Source organism: Xenopus tropicalis, chromosome 4, assembly GCF_000004195.4.
Source record: "Xenopus tropicalis strain Nigerian chromosome 4, UCB_Xtro_10.0, whole genome shotgun sequence".
Taxonomy (NCBI): Eukaryota; Metazoa; Chordata; class Amphibia; order Anura; family Pipidae; genus Xenopus; species Xenopus tropicalis.
In genome coordinates, this window is record NC_030680.2 from 75,075,919 (window position 1) to 75,092,963 (window position 17,045).

A 17,045-nucleotide genomic window follows, 5' to 3' on the forward strand; every position below is an offset into this window, starting at 1 on the left:
GCCAGTGGGATGGCATTGCGGGAAGATTAGTCGCATGCGGCAACAAAAATTTGTCAGTGGCGACTAATCTTCCCGTCTGCCACTGCCCTAAGTAGTTATGCTGCTAATATTAGGAGGGGGTGAATATGATAGAATTAAGATATTAGGGGCGATTAACTAAAGTTCGTTAAAACGTGCACTATTTATAGCATGCGGTAAAATTTTTATCGCGCGATTCACTAAAAGCATACTTGCATTAATTTACACGCAATACTGCATGTGTTATTTTAGTCGCGAAGACTATTTTTGTGCGGTATTTGACGGTACATGCACTAATCAACGCACCGCGTATAAATAATAACCGCATATAAATAGTAGCCTCATATAAATAGTCGTGCGAATAAACGCACGCCATGTTAGCCATACACGCCATTACTTTTCTGAAAATGACCATTTCCCTGCAAACTGGCGGCTGCATCACTCTAGGGCCAACACATACTTGAATAAATCACACAGCAAAGTCCATATTGTGTTGCCAAAAGCTCATGAACTGTACTTTTCTATAATTACCACCTGCCTCAAGTAGGTGTTAATTTTCGCATAGACTAATGTAATATTTAGTGCGTCTAAGTGTTTGTGAATCATGCGTTAGTGTTATTTCGGCACGCAAATTAACGCATGCGTTAAAATTAACGCATGCGGTTGCGCGTAAATTAACGCATGCGATGTGCGACTTAACACATGCAGTAATACTGTAGTGAATCGTGCGTTAATTTTTGCGTCTATTTTAACGCAAAAAAGCGTGTGATAAAAATTAACGCACTTTAGTGAATCAGCCCTATTGTGTTTTATTGACTTGCATCTTTATGAGGGGATATTAGGCCTATTATAATGATGGGTTAGGCTGGGAGATATAGGAATAGGAGTAGCGTCTCAATTTTAGTTATCATATTAATGTTTTTTGTTTTGTTTTCTTTAAAGCTCATTATCAGGAGCAGAATACCCAGAAATCTTATTACATGAGTGTTGTGGCACAGCATCAGTACAGCACTATATTTATCATCCATTTAGAAGACCTTCTTGTTAAAAAAACATACAACACAGCAGACATTAGAGGGCGCCCTCTATAGCAGGCCAGACAGTATCCTCAGGACTAGGGATAATGCAGCCTTGTGGAGCAGAGCTGGCAGCCTTTCATCTTGAAACAAATCCTACAAACAAATCCTTTTGTGTGTGTGTGTTTCAACACTTTATAGACAAATTAAAACAGTGGGAGTTAAACATATGTGAGATAGAATGCTTGTTAACACTTACAGAATAGAGTAAATATATATTTATCCACACATTACTTCTGTGTACTGGGGATTGTTTTTTGTATATAGAATGTATTTTTGTAGACAAAATGTGCATTGGACAAACGGTACCACTTTTTCATGTTTTTCCCACAGGAAAATTATTTGTAAATAATTTAAGTAACTCGCAGAAGGGGTGAGGGTCAAAGGGTATTTGCCTTTTTCAATCATTGTATCCATGCAGGTTACTACAGGTCTCTTCCAATGTTCCAGGCCTGAACTGACAATCTTTGCCCTCTGGCAAATGCCGGGGGGGTGCCATAGGCAGTCGCTGTTTAGTGGGCTGGTGTGGGCTGTTTGGGCCTCTGTGTACTTGTGTAAATCCCAGATCTTTCTGCTAATTTTAATTAATAGGGGCAAGAGATGCTCACCCTTTGTGCAATATTTGACTGAAACCTGATCTCACCTTGTTGCTTGCTTAATACACAAACATGTTTAGAGTAGATGTATGTATCATATATTCAAGTAAAACATGTAGTTTCAGCCTAACATATTGTTAAGGTTATACTCTGGGATTTAAGGCATTTACTTTGTATTTATTCCTTTTTAGATTAACTATATACAAGTCAGTATAGATGTACTGACTTGTTTATCACATGGTGATGACATGTATAGCTAATCATACAGAGTATATTGGTCTGTAACTGAAACAAATTGTTACTGGTCACGCTTTCTTTGTATATATGCCATCTAAAAATATCGGAGCACTGTGAAACATCATCAGATGGTATGTGCATATTTTAAATAGTGTTACCTAAGAACCATAGACCTTAAGTTACCCAGTGTTTATAGTGTCTCAAATTATCTTTTGCAGACTGGTGTGCGTGTTAGAGCAGGTAGGGACAGTCATATTCAGACAGTTAAATATGTACAGGACTGTTGGGTGCTCTTATTATGCTGCAGTCTAACTAGCGCCAATCATATTTAAAGGGATACTGTCATTATATTACCCCCAGGCTTCCAATTCTATTGCATGTTAAAATAAACTTTGAAGAGACAGTATACTTGATATAAATATATGAGCTTGTGCTGAACATTTTCTATTGTTTTAATTAAATAATAGCTATGGTGTTTTATATATCTTGCAATCGGCAAAATATGTTCAACAGATTTTGTTTGCTTTTGCTTGAGCCATGCTTTCTTAGTCGTTCTATCCCAACATAGACATTTTTCATACAATTTTGTTAATTTCTGACTGTAATATCTGCCCCCCCCCCCCCAAAAAAAAATGATTGGTAATATGTTTGAGATTTATCATCTTCAGCCTCTTCTTTTTTTTCCTTTAACAATACTGTATCATCTTTAGCAGTGATGAGCGAATCTGTTTCACTTAGGCAAAAAATATGCAAAACGTAATATTTGTGAAACAGGGAAAAATGATGGTTGCCAAAAAAAATTGTTGTGCATGTCAAAAAAAATTTATCATGCACTATATGTGAAGATCTTGATCACCCCAGCAGTTCATACTTTCTTCACAGAAGTAAACAGTCATGTTTAACAGTAGAGTTGCTACCACACGGTGAATCCACATTCGGCATGGACAGTAATTAGAAGGAATGTAGTGCAAAACATTTTTCTTTCCCCTGTGTTTTCTAAATATTCTGTTAGGATTCTGAAGTGGGGAAAAGGCAAGAGAAACAGATGGGAACAGTCAGGGGAACTGTAACTAATATATAACTGGAACATGGTAAACTAGCTTTTACCATCCATTTCTTCCGGGTGGTCAGTTAAACAGTGCAATCTGCTGGAGTCAAATTAGCATTAATGTATACTCAAATTCACATGGGGGATCTGTAATCCAGAATCCTTTTTGGGATAAGGGGTCTTTCAATAAAGCACCATGCCTTAAAGCATTTAGTATAATTCTGTACCAAGTTATTTATACTAGTGCTTATTTTTACAGCAACAACCTAATAAGTAAAAACACGCAGAATTGTTTGTTCCAACCCCATGGCATTTATCTATTTCAGAGCTTTGCCCGGTGGTGCCCCTGTGAAGTATATTTGTGGGGGACAAGATGGAACAGTATGCAATCCTTTTCTTCACATACTCCTGTATAATCAGATCACACTCCTGTTAATGGCATTACCTGTTTGGAAATCCAGCAGACCTGTCCTCTTGCTTATGAAGGATATAGCAGCAGGGATGTACAGCACAGTGCCTCCACCTACTGGGCACTAAGGAGTTTACCTCCACCAATTTCACTATGAAAATTAAAAACAAAAAGCTTTGTAGTTAACAAATATAAACTTTATATAAAGACAGAACAAAAAACAATCTTAAAAGCAAATAGGTATCTCCTGCACTGGGGGACATGTGGGGTCTGGCTTACTCACAAGCACCAGGTAGGTAGTGCTATATGTTCCAAAGTACATGGTGTAGCTACCATGTAGCAGGCTTACGGCAAAGACTGGTCCTTACAAAGGGGAACAGACAAGGCTGGCAAAGCAATCCATAGGTAGCTTGGTGGTAACAGGACAGACTCTTCCTCTGAGCACACCACAGCTTACTGCATAGGTCCTGTCTGTTTTCCTGGGCAACTCTCTCTGGTTTTGGCTGGATGCTGCAGCAGGGGATCATTTATAAACTCTGCTGGTCCATCCCATGGCTTTGGCTTCAAACTCTGGATCTCTCTGGGTTCTCCTCTTTTTCCCAAATTTCCTCTGGGGCTCCCAGTCAGCATTAGGCCTTTAGCCCCCCCCCCAGCCAAAGTCTGGAAACAACTTCTTTACTTTGAGAATTGTGCACTAATTATAACTGACCTGCTTATTACTAGCGGCATTATTTTCTCACTACAAAGTTCTTCTATAATTAAAATAATCTTAGATTGGGACATTTCTGCTAAAAGACTTTGATTGTGAGATCACAAAGCATAACTGCTGTAATCTGTATAAGACACCAACACATAAACCACAGTCATCTGTACAAAATGCCATTTCTGAGCCAAGCAACCAAAACAAAACATTGAGCTTGTCCTTTGTATAAATCAAAAATTGAAAAAGTAGAAATGTCTATTATTTTGTTATTTGTTGCATAATTGGTCCATATTCAATGCAAAACCACGTGTATTAATAAATACTGCCCATTAGTTTTACCAGGGCCAGAACTAGGGGTAGGCAGAAGAGGCAGCTGCCTGGGGCAACAACTGGGGGGGCGCCAGGCAGGAGCCTCTGCTGGCCCACCCCTGAGTTTTACTGTTGAATGTAATCTTTGTGTACCCCCACACATATATGCACAGATTCACTATTCCGACACAAAAGTTGAGTGCCAGTAGTTCCTAAACAATGCCTCTTTATTGTAGTAATCATACAAATTGACAGCTCCCTTTAAAACATGTGTAAGTCAGTTTTTTGCCAGTAGCGTTATTTATCTACAGGCAGTTCCTTGGCTCTTTTGTGAAACCTCTGGAATGAGCTCTCTCAGTATTCTTACTTATGTGGGTCCTGTAAGTCATTATCACTAAACTGTACTGAAACATTACTTTAACTTAGTAAATGTATCATTCAATTCTAGTATAACCTTTTATTAGCCCTTTGCCAGCAGAGAGCAATATAATTATAGTATAACTATAAACTTACACTTCATTATTAGACATTATAGTATTCCATTCACTGCCTTACACACAGCAATCCACTCCAGCTAAAAAATATAATATATACACACTATGCACTTGTTTGTCAGTTTACTAACAGTAAAATAATGTACTATAAGAAGGAGCAGCTGCTATCCCCTCCCTAATGATCTCTGCTATAATATAAAACTGAAGATGCACATTAAAAGGTCTTAGGATCAGTGTGGAGCTTCTAGCAAAGGCAGAATTGATGTTCTTTACTGTCAGGGCTGCTTTAGTTTAAAGGGGTGGTTCAATTTCACATGAATGAAGCTATTTTAGCAGATTAGGTCATTTAAATAAAATTTGTAATGTATCTCTTTAAGAAAATATCTACTGTTTTAGAAAAAATTACCTCTGAAGATAGCGTTTCTGTATAGGGCAGGAGTCAGTCGGGGCATCAGGGGAGGGGGTCACCGACCCCTTTCTGCACAAGCCTGATCCCTGCTGCTATGGGGGAGGGAGGGGGGAGCAGGGGGGGAAGCTCACATGTGACTCACATTGCAGAGAAGAAACGCTCCTCCTCCCTGAAGTCTTTCTGTGTGAACTGCAGCTATTACAGTTTTTAACAGCTTATTCAGACACATAAATACAGTCTTTGCATGGCACATATTATCATAATCAGGGGAACATAATCTCATACCTCCCAACTGTCCCGCTTTGCGCGGGACTGTCCTGCTGCTAATAGTGCATCCCGCTGTCCCGGATAGTTCTATGAATGTCCCGCATTTCCGTAATAGATTATGGAAATGCAGGACATTCATGGAACTATGCGCAATAACGGGATGCTCTGGCTGAAGCTGGGCGCTCCAGCTCCTTGCGCAGCTCTGTTCCTCATGTGGCTCCTTGTCTGGTAGCGACAGGCCCTTTAATAAGATTTCGCCCCATACGCATTGACGTCACATGTACGCACGGGGCACAACCTTATAAAAGGGCCTGTCGCCACTGCATAAGGAGCAGGAGCCGCTGAAGAAGGAGTGTGTATGGGGACAATTGTGAGTACTGTGTATGGGGGTACTGTGTATAGGGGTACTGTGTATGGGGGCAATTGGGGGTACTGTCTATGAGGGCAATTGGGGGTACTGTCTATGGGTTCACTGTGTATGGGGGGTACTGTCTATAGGGGCAATTGGGGGCACTGTCTATGGGGCAATTGGAGGCACTGTCTATGGGGCCAATTGGAGGCACTGTCTATGGGGTCAATTGGGGGCACTTTCTATGGGGGGGGTACTGTCTATGGGGGTACTTTCTATGGGGGGTACTGTCTATGGGGGTGTACTGTCTATGGGGGGTACTGTCTATAGGGGCACTTTTTATGGGGGGGTACTGTCTATGGGGGCACTTTCTATGGGGGGTACTGTCTATGGGGGCAATTGGAGGTACTGTGTATGGGGGTACTGTCTATGGGGACTACTGTCTATGGGGTCAATTGGGGGCACTGTCTATGGGGTCAATTGGGGGCACTTTCTATGGGGGTACTGTCTATGGGGGCACTGTGTATGGGGGGTACTAACTGACTAACTGGGTTATAACTGACTGCCTTCTCTCTATATTTGTATTTTATATGTAGGAGTTGCTATATTGTTTTCCTTAGGTAGTACAGTATGAGGGTATAGCACATTTTGCATCTGATCCCGCCATTTTAACTATATAAAAGGAGTATTTTTAGAAAAAAATGGGGTGTGTTAAATGGGGCGTGGTCACAAAAGTGGGCGTGGTCAAAAATTGCCATGCTGCATGCACCAAAACTTTTTGTTCGTCTTTTCATTTTTCAAATGTTGGGAGGTATGTAATCTATCATTTTTTGGGTAGCAGTGAAGAAAGGTGGACAACCCCTTTAAGGTATGTAAAAAAGGGGCTGTAGTAGGCATCAATAATTCACGAACATATAAGCAAAATTATCCTTGATTTTGCTCTCTAGGAAACTTTCCTTTCCTTTTCTTTTTATAGTTTATCCACTGGGCATAGTTAGTTAATTTGTTTTTGTTTTGTTTTTCTCTATTTAAATTACTTATTCTGTTTCTCTATAAGCATTCTGTAAGAATACCTGGGCGGCGGGGCCGCTCGCCGCTCTCCAGGCGGGGACGCCCGCCTCTTCGTACGCGCCGATGCGCGTCCCCTACTCCTCTGGCATCCTTTTAAAGTCCGGCGCGCGCATGACGTCATCGCGCTGGCGCCAAATTCAAATATTTAAAGGTCCCTGTAGGTATTTTCAGTGCCCAACTTCGGTTTCGCCTCCTAGTTCCTGCTACTTCTTGATTCTGATTCTAATTCGTGTTTTGACCCTTGCCTGACTCTGACCTTGCTGATTGCTGCCTGTACTGACCCTCTGCCTGTTTTTTGACTATGGTTCCGGAATCTGACTTTGTACTTCACTGCCCGTTTGGTTTGACCTCGGCCTGATCACTTCATCTCTTCTCCCCAAATTCTGCATAACGCTAAGTTCCCTAACCTGCTCAGAACATCTGCCCTGGTCCTCTCACATTAAGTCCTGGCGGCACCCGAGTAGCGCAGGGCTCCTCCCGAAGTGAAAGGTGGCTGTTATAGGCAGAAGAGTGAGCTCAGACTGGGACCTTGGCTGTTGTTCTGAGTTTTGGGATACCGTGCGTGACAGTAAGTTGGGCCAGAAAGAAAATGGATGCTGAAGGGGCCTCTGCTTCATCTGCTTCTCCAGAAGTTATGCTAAAAAACCTCCTCCAGCGTCTCAGGGAGCAAGAGACTAAACAAGATCAAATTGTCCAATGTCTCCAGGGCTTGGCTGTTAGGTTGGATGCTCTCCAACAGCAACCTGCTGCTGATGACCCAGCTCCTGCTCCGCTCTCTATGGGAATTCCCCTTGTAGAGCCTAAGATACCTTTCCCCGAGAAGTTCTTTGGGGATCGGAGTAAATTTTTTGCTTTCAAGGAAACATGCAAACTTTATCTTAGTGTTTTGCCTTGTTATTGTTAGGTGATCCTCATGTGTGGGCTTTCACTCTATCCCCGTCTGACCCAGCTCGATACTCTCTTGAGGCCTTTTTTAAAGCCATGGCTATTATTTATGATGACCCCGATCGTGCGGCCTCTGCCGATTCGGCCATTCATGCCCTCAAACAAGGCAGGAGGCTTGTTGAGGAGTATTGTACAGAGTTTCGTTGCTAGGCAGTAGAAACGGGTTGGAATTATTCGGCTTTTCGTAGTCAGTTCCGAGCTGGTCTGTCTGATGCTATTAAAGACAGTCTCATTAATTACCCTGCTCCTTCATCCCTTGATGCATTAATGTCCCTCTCCATTCAAATAGATAGGAGACTTAGAGAGAGGCATCAGGAAAGATCAGCCTCCTCTACAACTCACTCTCTATCTCTGGTATCTGAACCCATACAAAACATTGCTACTCCTTTGTCTGTGGAGGAACCTATGCAGTTGGGTTCTACTCGTTTGTCTTCGGAAGAAAGACTTTGTAGACGCACTAATGGGTTATGCATGTACTGTGGCGAGGGAGGGCATTTCCGCAAAGATTGTCCTAAGAGGCCGGGAAACTGCAAAGCCTAAGCAAGTCTGGGGAGTCTTGTTTGGGTAATGCACTCCGCAATGTGTTCCCTCTAAAATCTTCATTTCTGTGCTCCTCGATTGGGGGTACGGCAATGTTAAGATTCCGGCCTTTTTTGATTCTGGAGCGGCTGGGAATTTTTTAGATGTTACTTTTGTCCAAAAGCTGGGTATTCCTTGTACCACTGTAATCCCTCCAGTCAGGTTACTGGCTATTGATGGGAGTTCGCTTGGGTGTGGGTTTGTATCTTCCAGATCTCAGGATTTAGTCATGTCCATTGAGGGTTCTCACAGAGAACAGCTATTTTTCTTTTTGATCAATTGTCCTGATACTCCTGTGATCCTAGGTCTTCCATGGTTACAGACACACAACCCGCAGATTGATTGGGTCTCTAGTAAGATTCATAGTTGGGGAGTACACTTTGAGGGGTCATGTTCTAAAGGGTCTGTTTTCATTGCTACAAACTCTCTAAAGGGTCTTCCTCCCCAATATACAACTTTTGCTGATGTTTTTTCTAAAAAAGCGGCTGAATCATTACCTGCACATAGACCCTATGACTGTACAATTGAATTGGTTCGTGGGGCTGTTCCTCCCAAGGGTAGAACCTATCCACTTTCTCTTCCTGAGACTCAAGCAATGGAAGAGTACATCAAGGAAAATTTGGAAAGGGGGTTCATTAGACCATCCTCTTCTCCTGCAGGGGCAGGGTTTTTCTTTGTAAGTAAAAAAGATGGTGGTCTTAGGCCCTGTATCGATTATAGAGGTCTGAATAAGATTACTGTTAAGAATCGCTACCCCCTTCCCTTGATCTCAGAACTCTTTGACAGAGTTAAGGATGCTTCCATTTTCACTAAACTCGATCTGAGGGGTGCATATAATCTAATCTGGATTAAGGAAGGGGATTAAACAGCCTTTAATACTTGTGATGGACATTATGAATATTTGGTAATGCCTTTTGGGTTATGTAACGCTCCTGCAGTTTTCCAAGTATTTGTAAATGATATTTTTCGTGATCTTCTTGGACGCTATGTGGTAGTATACCTAGATGACATTCTGATCTACTCCTCTAGTTTAGAAGATCATCGTTGCCATGTTCAGGAAGTACTGCAGAGACTTAGACAGCATCAATTATATGCTAAACTTGAAAAATGTATTTTTGAAGTTCCTTCTGTTCATCTTTTGGGGTACATCATTTCTCAACATGGTTTAGAAATGGAACCAACTAAGGTAGAGGGAATTTTGAATTGGGCTCAACCCCATTCATTACGTGCCATTCAAAGATTTCTGGGTTTTGCCAATTATTACAGACAATTTATAAAGGGGTTTTCTTCCCTGGTGGCCCCAATCACGGCCCTTACTAAAAAGGGGGTTGACCCTAGTATTTGGTCCCCTGAAGCGATAAAAGCTTTTCAGCTCCTTAAAGAAGCTTTTATCTCCACTCCAGTTCTGCGTCACCCAGACTTACCGTTTCTCGTTGAAGTTGACACTTCTGAGGTTGGAGCTGGGGCGGTATTGTCACAACGTCACCCTGTTACCTGTAAGGTACATCCTTGTGCCTTCTTTTCAAGGAAATTCTCCCCTACAGAGGCTAACTATGATATTGGGAACAGGGAACTGTTGGCAGTTAAATGGGCCATTGAGGAATGGAGACATTTGTTGGAAGGTGCTAAACATTCGGTTACTGTCTTCACTGATCATAAGAATTTATTGTATATTGAATCTGCTAAACGTTTGAACCCTAGGCAGGCAAGATGGGCTTTGTTTTTCACCCGTTTCAATTTTATTTTAACCTATAGACCAGGGTCCAAGAATTTAAAAGCTGATGCCCTCTCAAGAAGTTTTGTCTCTTGTCCTAAAGAGACCCTTGAACCTGACACTATCCTCCCTAAGGAAGTAATTGTAGCTGCCCTGAGTCCTGACCTTTTGGCCTCTCTCTCTGAGGCTCAAATTAACTTGCCTGGTAATGTATCATCTGGGAGGCTTTTTGTTCCGGAAAATTTACGCAAGGCTGTTTTATCTGAAACTCATGACTCTAGAGTAGCAGGGCATCCTGGTCAGAATAAGACCTGTTCAGTGTTATCTCGTTCCCTTTGGTGGCCTACTATGAGACAAGATGTTGGCAATTATATTAATTCTTGTGCAGTTTGCCAACGCTCCAAACCATCTAGGTCTTTACCTCAGGGCTTATTACAATCACTCCCTATTCCTGAGAGGCCGTGGACTCACATTGCTATGGACTTTATTGTTGATCTGCCGTCCTCTAATGGTAATACTGTTATTTGGGTGGTAGTAGATCGCTTTAGTAAGATGTGTCATTTCATTCCCCTTCCCGCCCTCCCCTCTGCCAAAACTTTGGCTGAGCTTTTCATTGCCAATATATTCAAATATCATGGGGCCCCATTGAATATTGTTTCTGATAGGGGAGTTCATTTTGTCTCTAGATTCTCTCTTTTAGGTACTGTTCTGTCCTTTTCCTCAGCCTATTATCCCCAGACTAATGGTCAAACCGAAAGGACAAACCAATCATTGGAACAGTATCTAAGGTGTTATGTATCCAATAATCAGTCTCAATGGGCAGAGTTTCTTCCATGGGCTGAGTTTGCCTTTAATAATGCCACTCATACCTCTACCGGAGAATCTCCCTTTTTATTGTTTATGGTCTTCATCCTAGGGGTTTTTCTTTTTCTGAACACGTTTCTGCTGTTCCTGCTGCCAATTCTATGGTGGAACATTTTTCACAGATTTGGCAGAGAATTCAAAATTCTCTGTCTTCAGCCGTGAATACTCAAAAGAGAGCTGCTGATAAACATCGGAAGGAGTCACCCGAATATCAGGCTGGTGATAGGGTGTGGTTATCCTCAAAAAATATTTCGCTTAAGGTTCCCTCTGCCAAATTGGGTCCCAAGTATATTGGTCCTTTTGTCATTACTGAGATCATTAACCCTTCCTCAGTTCGCTTAAAACTTCCCCCCGAACTTAAAATTTCAAATACTTTTCATGTCTCTCTTTTAAAGCCTGCCAGGGTGGTTCGCCAGCGTTCTCCTCCTCCTCCAGTTGTGGTAGAGGGTCAAACGGAGTATGAAATACAAAGAATTGTTGATTCACATTTTTCCAGAGGGGGGTTACAGTTTCTTGTACACTGGAAAGGATATGGTCTTGAAGACAGATCTTGGGTTTCTGCTACTGATGTTAAGGCTGATTGCCTTATCAGACAGTTTTGGGATACCGTGCGTGACACATTCTATTTTCTTCATTTCTTATCTTTTTGAAGGACAAACTGTCGAATGTGAACTGTTGAATTGTTGTACAACCTATGTTTAAATAATTTGTCATTATTCATCCTACATGTTTATTGCAAAACTTTAATAAAATGTTTTAAAAGAAAATAGTGCATATGAAGTCTGCAAGTGAAGTCTGACACTCTAGCTGCTGCAAAACAAGCACCCGGTATATGTGTATTATGTGCCATAAGACCCCCTAACAGTATGGAGACTTAAGAAAACCAAATATTGTAGAAAAATACACATTCTGTTGAATCTAAAATGGGTAAACGTGTCATTCTACTGCAAGCTACCAAACTGCAAAGCTATGCTACACTTGGCAGTTTTTCTTAAACCTTGCAATTTACTCCATTATATGCCAACATCCGATATCACAATTATGAACACCAGGGTCTACCGGACAGTTTGATTATAAATATGCATAGATTTACCAAACTATGTTGCTTGCAGAGGCACCCAGATGAACAATTTTCAGAGGCAAAAACAAGTAATAAAAACAATACAGGATGCAATAAAATATCTACAATCCAATAAAATCGCTCAACCCTGGTGGGAACAGTCATGTAGGTGTCCTTCCTCTCACCCCTTACCTTGCACATCATTCTGACTCAACTTATGAGCACTGGCAGTCACAGGCCAAATAGGACCCCTGTTCTAAATAACCCCTTTAACATTTCTTACTTATGCATGGGAGCACTGCCCTGTTATGTATTCTCAATGATACTTTAAAGAAAATTGTCACAGGAAAACATGTCAGTTAATAGCACTTCTCCAGCAGAATCCTGCACTGAAATCCATAAGTCCGTCTCAGTCTGACACTCCATACCTTAGTTCATTGTACTCATGAAATACTTAAACCTATGTGGCCATAATGACCAGGGCAATCTTTTCCTTCATACAGTTTGTCTCATAATGACTTAAATAGGCAATAAAACAACTCCAATCAGGTTCAACGAGATATATAGGGCTTGCATAAAATGTGTTCTGTATACGTTTTCATTAAATATCTAAAGTTTTCTTTTTTTTTCAAAATAAAGTAATAGATTTTTTAACTCTTACTGTCCCCTGGAAGTTAGCTCTGTATAAATTAGCCCCCTCCTTCACCCATTTGCTGTTTGGGTCTCTTATCCATAGGGTTTAACTGAGATGTGCTGAATTTTACTTGAACTTACAAAGATTGTGTCATTTTCCTCCTTCTCAGGAACAGAATAAACCAATGCAAGAAACATTCTTAGGGATCACCCTCCCATCTCAGCTATTTCTTTAAGAACAAAAAACATCAGGCCCCAGGTCTAATGGCCTATTTGACCACATATTAATTTGGGCACAGAATGCAATAACATTTTCAGATCTCATCCAGGAGGTCAAAGATGACTTTTTGCTCACAAAACTTTGCTGGGGACACTGTCTTTCTCTGCTCATATATTCTCTGCTCACCAGGCGGTGACAGGCCGGATGATGTTGAGGAGGTGGAGGTATGACATTGGATGAAAGAGTGATGACATTTAGATGTATGATTATGACATTTAGGGGTTAGTCTATTGTAACAGCAGGTGATTGCTGCATTTTAGGTGTAAAAATTGAACTGTCTAATGGCTCCTCATAGGAGCAGAATGAATGAGGGGTCACACCATGAATCCTAATTTTGATTACTGGGTTTTACACAAGAAGCCAGCTCTAAATCCCATAAATCAGAATGCTCAGGAAACTACAGTGCTTAGTTGGAGGCACCTTATGCATGCCTGCGCTGCCAGCTGGACTGATGATGGAAGATAGGGTTGAGTATGTTGCATATTAGCCATTTACTGCAAAGTGCAAAAAATGTCCTTTATGGCATTTTGCACACAGCCTTCCCAGTCCCTAAATGACCTCAGGTCTTTGCACAGCACAGAGAGCCATGGCTGGTCTACAAGTAAATACAGTGCCTACCTGCATTCAGCAGGCAGTAAGGACAGGACAGGGCTGGCCTATGTTCTCTGACCTTGCGGCAAAATTTTTATCTGTTTTTTTTTTTATCTGGTTGGAGATACAGAGTGCAACTATTCCTTGATGAAAGAACATTAGCACTACAAGGTGCAGGTAGATAGTAAATGCATCCCAGTGTATCTCTGACATCAGCACAGTGGCGCAAAATATTTTATTAGGGCCATGTGACACAAGGCATTTTCTTTGCATTAGCATTAGGGGGCAGATAAATGCAATGATACATGTTAGTATGAATTTTTGCAACAAAATCTGGTCCCTCTGTGCAGTAACCATCTAATGCTGTGGAAGTCAATTCAGGGTGATTTTGAGTCCAAAGGTCACATATCACACACACATATTTGCAAGCATGCATGCATGCACACACACACACATGGTTGCACACACACAGTCGCACATGCACGCACACACACACATGCAAGTATACATGCACAGACACAATCACGCTCGCACACACAGGCACACACACATGGTTGCACACATTCGCACATGCACGCACACACATACACACATGCACGTATACATGCACAGACAGAATCACACCCGCACACACAGGCACACACACACACATGGTTGCACACACACAGTCGCACATGCAAGCACACACACACATGCAAGTATACATGCACAGACACAATCACGCTCGCACACACAGGCACACACACACATGGTTGCACACACATGCACACATGCATGTACACAATCACGCACAGACACAATCACGCTCGCACACACAGGCACACACACATGGTTGCACACATTCGCACATGCACGCACACACATACACACATGCACGTATACATGCACAGACAGAATCACGCCCGCACACACAGGCACACACACAAATGCACACACACAAAGTTTTGTGTGAAAATACTATATGTACAGAAGTATTTACAATATTCTGAACCACCCACATTAGTATGCGTACAGTTAGTTAAAAAGGTACAAATGAAAGATTTTATTAGTTAATAAAAGATTGGTTCATCAACATCAGTACACTATTGTATAACAAATATTTGTCTCTTTTGGCTGTCACTCAACTGTTAACCTTTGACACCAGGCTGATTAATCTATACTGGTTCATGCCAAGGCATATAATTAGTCCAGTTGCTTTATCTGGAACTATGCCAGTAGAACTGATGCAACAACTCAAAACCCTTTTATTTAAAATGTGGGAAAAACTCCAGACTTCAGAACTCCATATGGGGGTTTCCACATTAAACATAATCTTCCTCTCACACTCTTGAAATGTATCTACTTTTTTGGCCATCTTTACATGTACATTAAAGTGATAGAAAACATATGACCTAGCATATTCACAGAGATCATTGTCCATGACAGTATGTTAATGCTGAATGGCAGAGTCACAAAGAATTTCTGTGCTGTGGTTCTGACATGGCAGATCATTAGGCTACAGCTAGCAAATGTTCTCTGCTTGTCAGCATTTGATGTTCATGTGCCTGATAACCTGGCTACTGGTTCCACAGTTTTTTAATAATGGAGAAACTTTGCATCTAACCTTAGGGCCAGAACTAGGAGTAGGCAGAAAAGGCACGTGTCTAGGGCGCAACAGTTGGGGCACTAGGACACAATGTACGCCTTCTGTCTATCCAGTGGTGTAACTATATAGACTGCAGACTCTGCGGTCCAGGCCCCCCTGCTGCCCGGGCCCCCCGTGGGGTCTTCTGTACATTATATCCCCCTCCCCAGCCTCTCGCCTACCTTAAATATACCGGGGCAGTTGAGGTGTTCGGAGCAGGGGTGGGGGGGCATGGGAAGAGCCCCTTTATAACTGCAGGAGGTAATACGAGAGCAGAAGGTAACAAGTGAGGAGGGCACAATCATGTGTAGGGACTGGCCTTGGGTGCCCTCTCTACTTGGCCCGTGACTGTCTAACCCTCTGGTGCTGGGCAAAATTATTGCATTACCACAATCATGTGGTACAACCTAGCATGGCTTCCCCAGAACCATATATACTAAAAAAAAGTATTGGTTTTGTTTAACATTATAATATACATATATATGTACCTAGGGGCATGTCTGGTCATAGTCAGGTGAGACTAATTTTGATCCATGTCATGGTCCTTTCCAATATGGATTGTCCCCAACCTTTTTCACCTGTGAGCCACATTCAATTGTAAAAACAAGTTGGGGAGCAACACGTGCATAAAAAAACCCCTGGGGTTGCCAAATCTGGGCTGTGATCAGCTATTTGGTAGTCCCTAAGTATTAGGATATGCACAGTGATTTATTTTGTCTGCCTGTATGTGTGGTATAAATGTTTTCCCCTTCTCTATTGCTGGCCAGCAAACCTTTTTTCTGTCCACTTTATTTCTCCGCAGACAAAGTAATAAAATATTCTCTCCATGTTTTACCCAGCATTACAAAAATCCCCAAAAATAGTACTTACCAAGTGTTTCCATTCAGTACAATGTGAACAAAACCTTAGCACTGTGTGTGATTGCAGGAGACATGCACTGAGCTTAAAAATGTGTATTTCTTATATGCCAATGACATTGTTTTGCTGGTGTTTTTTTATTGTGAATAATAAGATTGTAAGCTCTTTTTATAGGAGGATAGAAAGCAAAATGTATATTTACTGTATATACATGTATTTTTTGTTGTTGTTAATAATTTCAATTTTGTTGTAACTAAATGTGCCTTTAGGGCTCTGGCACACGGGGAGATTAGTCGCCCTGTTCGCGCAAATCGCCGAAAAAGCCTCGCGAGGCAACTTCGGCGGTTTGCGCGAAATCGCGCCGCCGCGTGTGCCATCCCACCGGCGACTTACATTTTTGCCGGTGGGATGGCAGGTGAAGGCAACTCGGGGAGATTAGTCGCCTGCGAACAGGGAGTTTTGTTGCGGGCAACTAATCTCCCCGTGTGCCAGAGCCCTTAAGAGCATGGGCTGCTGGGAAAGGCAGACTCACATACTTAAGTAACATACAAACTGCTGTTAATTAGAACTCCTAATATCAAAGCAAACAGTCTGAGTATAGGGAAGCTATCTGGAAAGAGGTAACTGAATGTGCCCTGGTTTTTTTTTTTTATCATGGAGTTGGAAATGTGCTTTCTGTGAAAAGTTAGCAAAGACAATTTTCTTCTGTTTTTGTTCTGATTTTTGCTCTGGAATTAAATTTACCTTCCAACAACTGTCAGCTCCTGATCTTTGATAAATGCAGTAAGAACTCACACCCTAACAACTGGCAGCCTGCAGGAGGTTCTGTTTGGCAGTACACATAGTTTTTTTGCAACCAAGACTTGCCACCAAGCCAGGAAGTAAAAAAAAAGCCCCTGCTTTGATGCCAC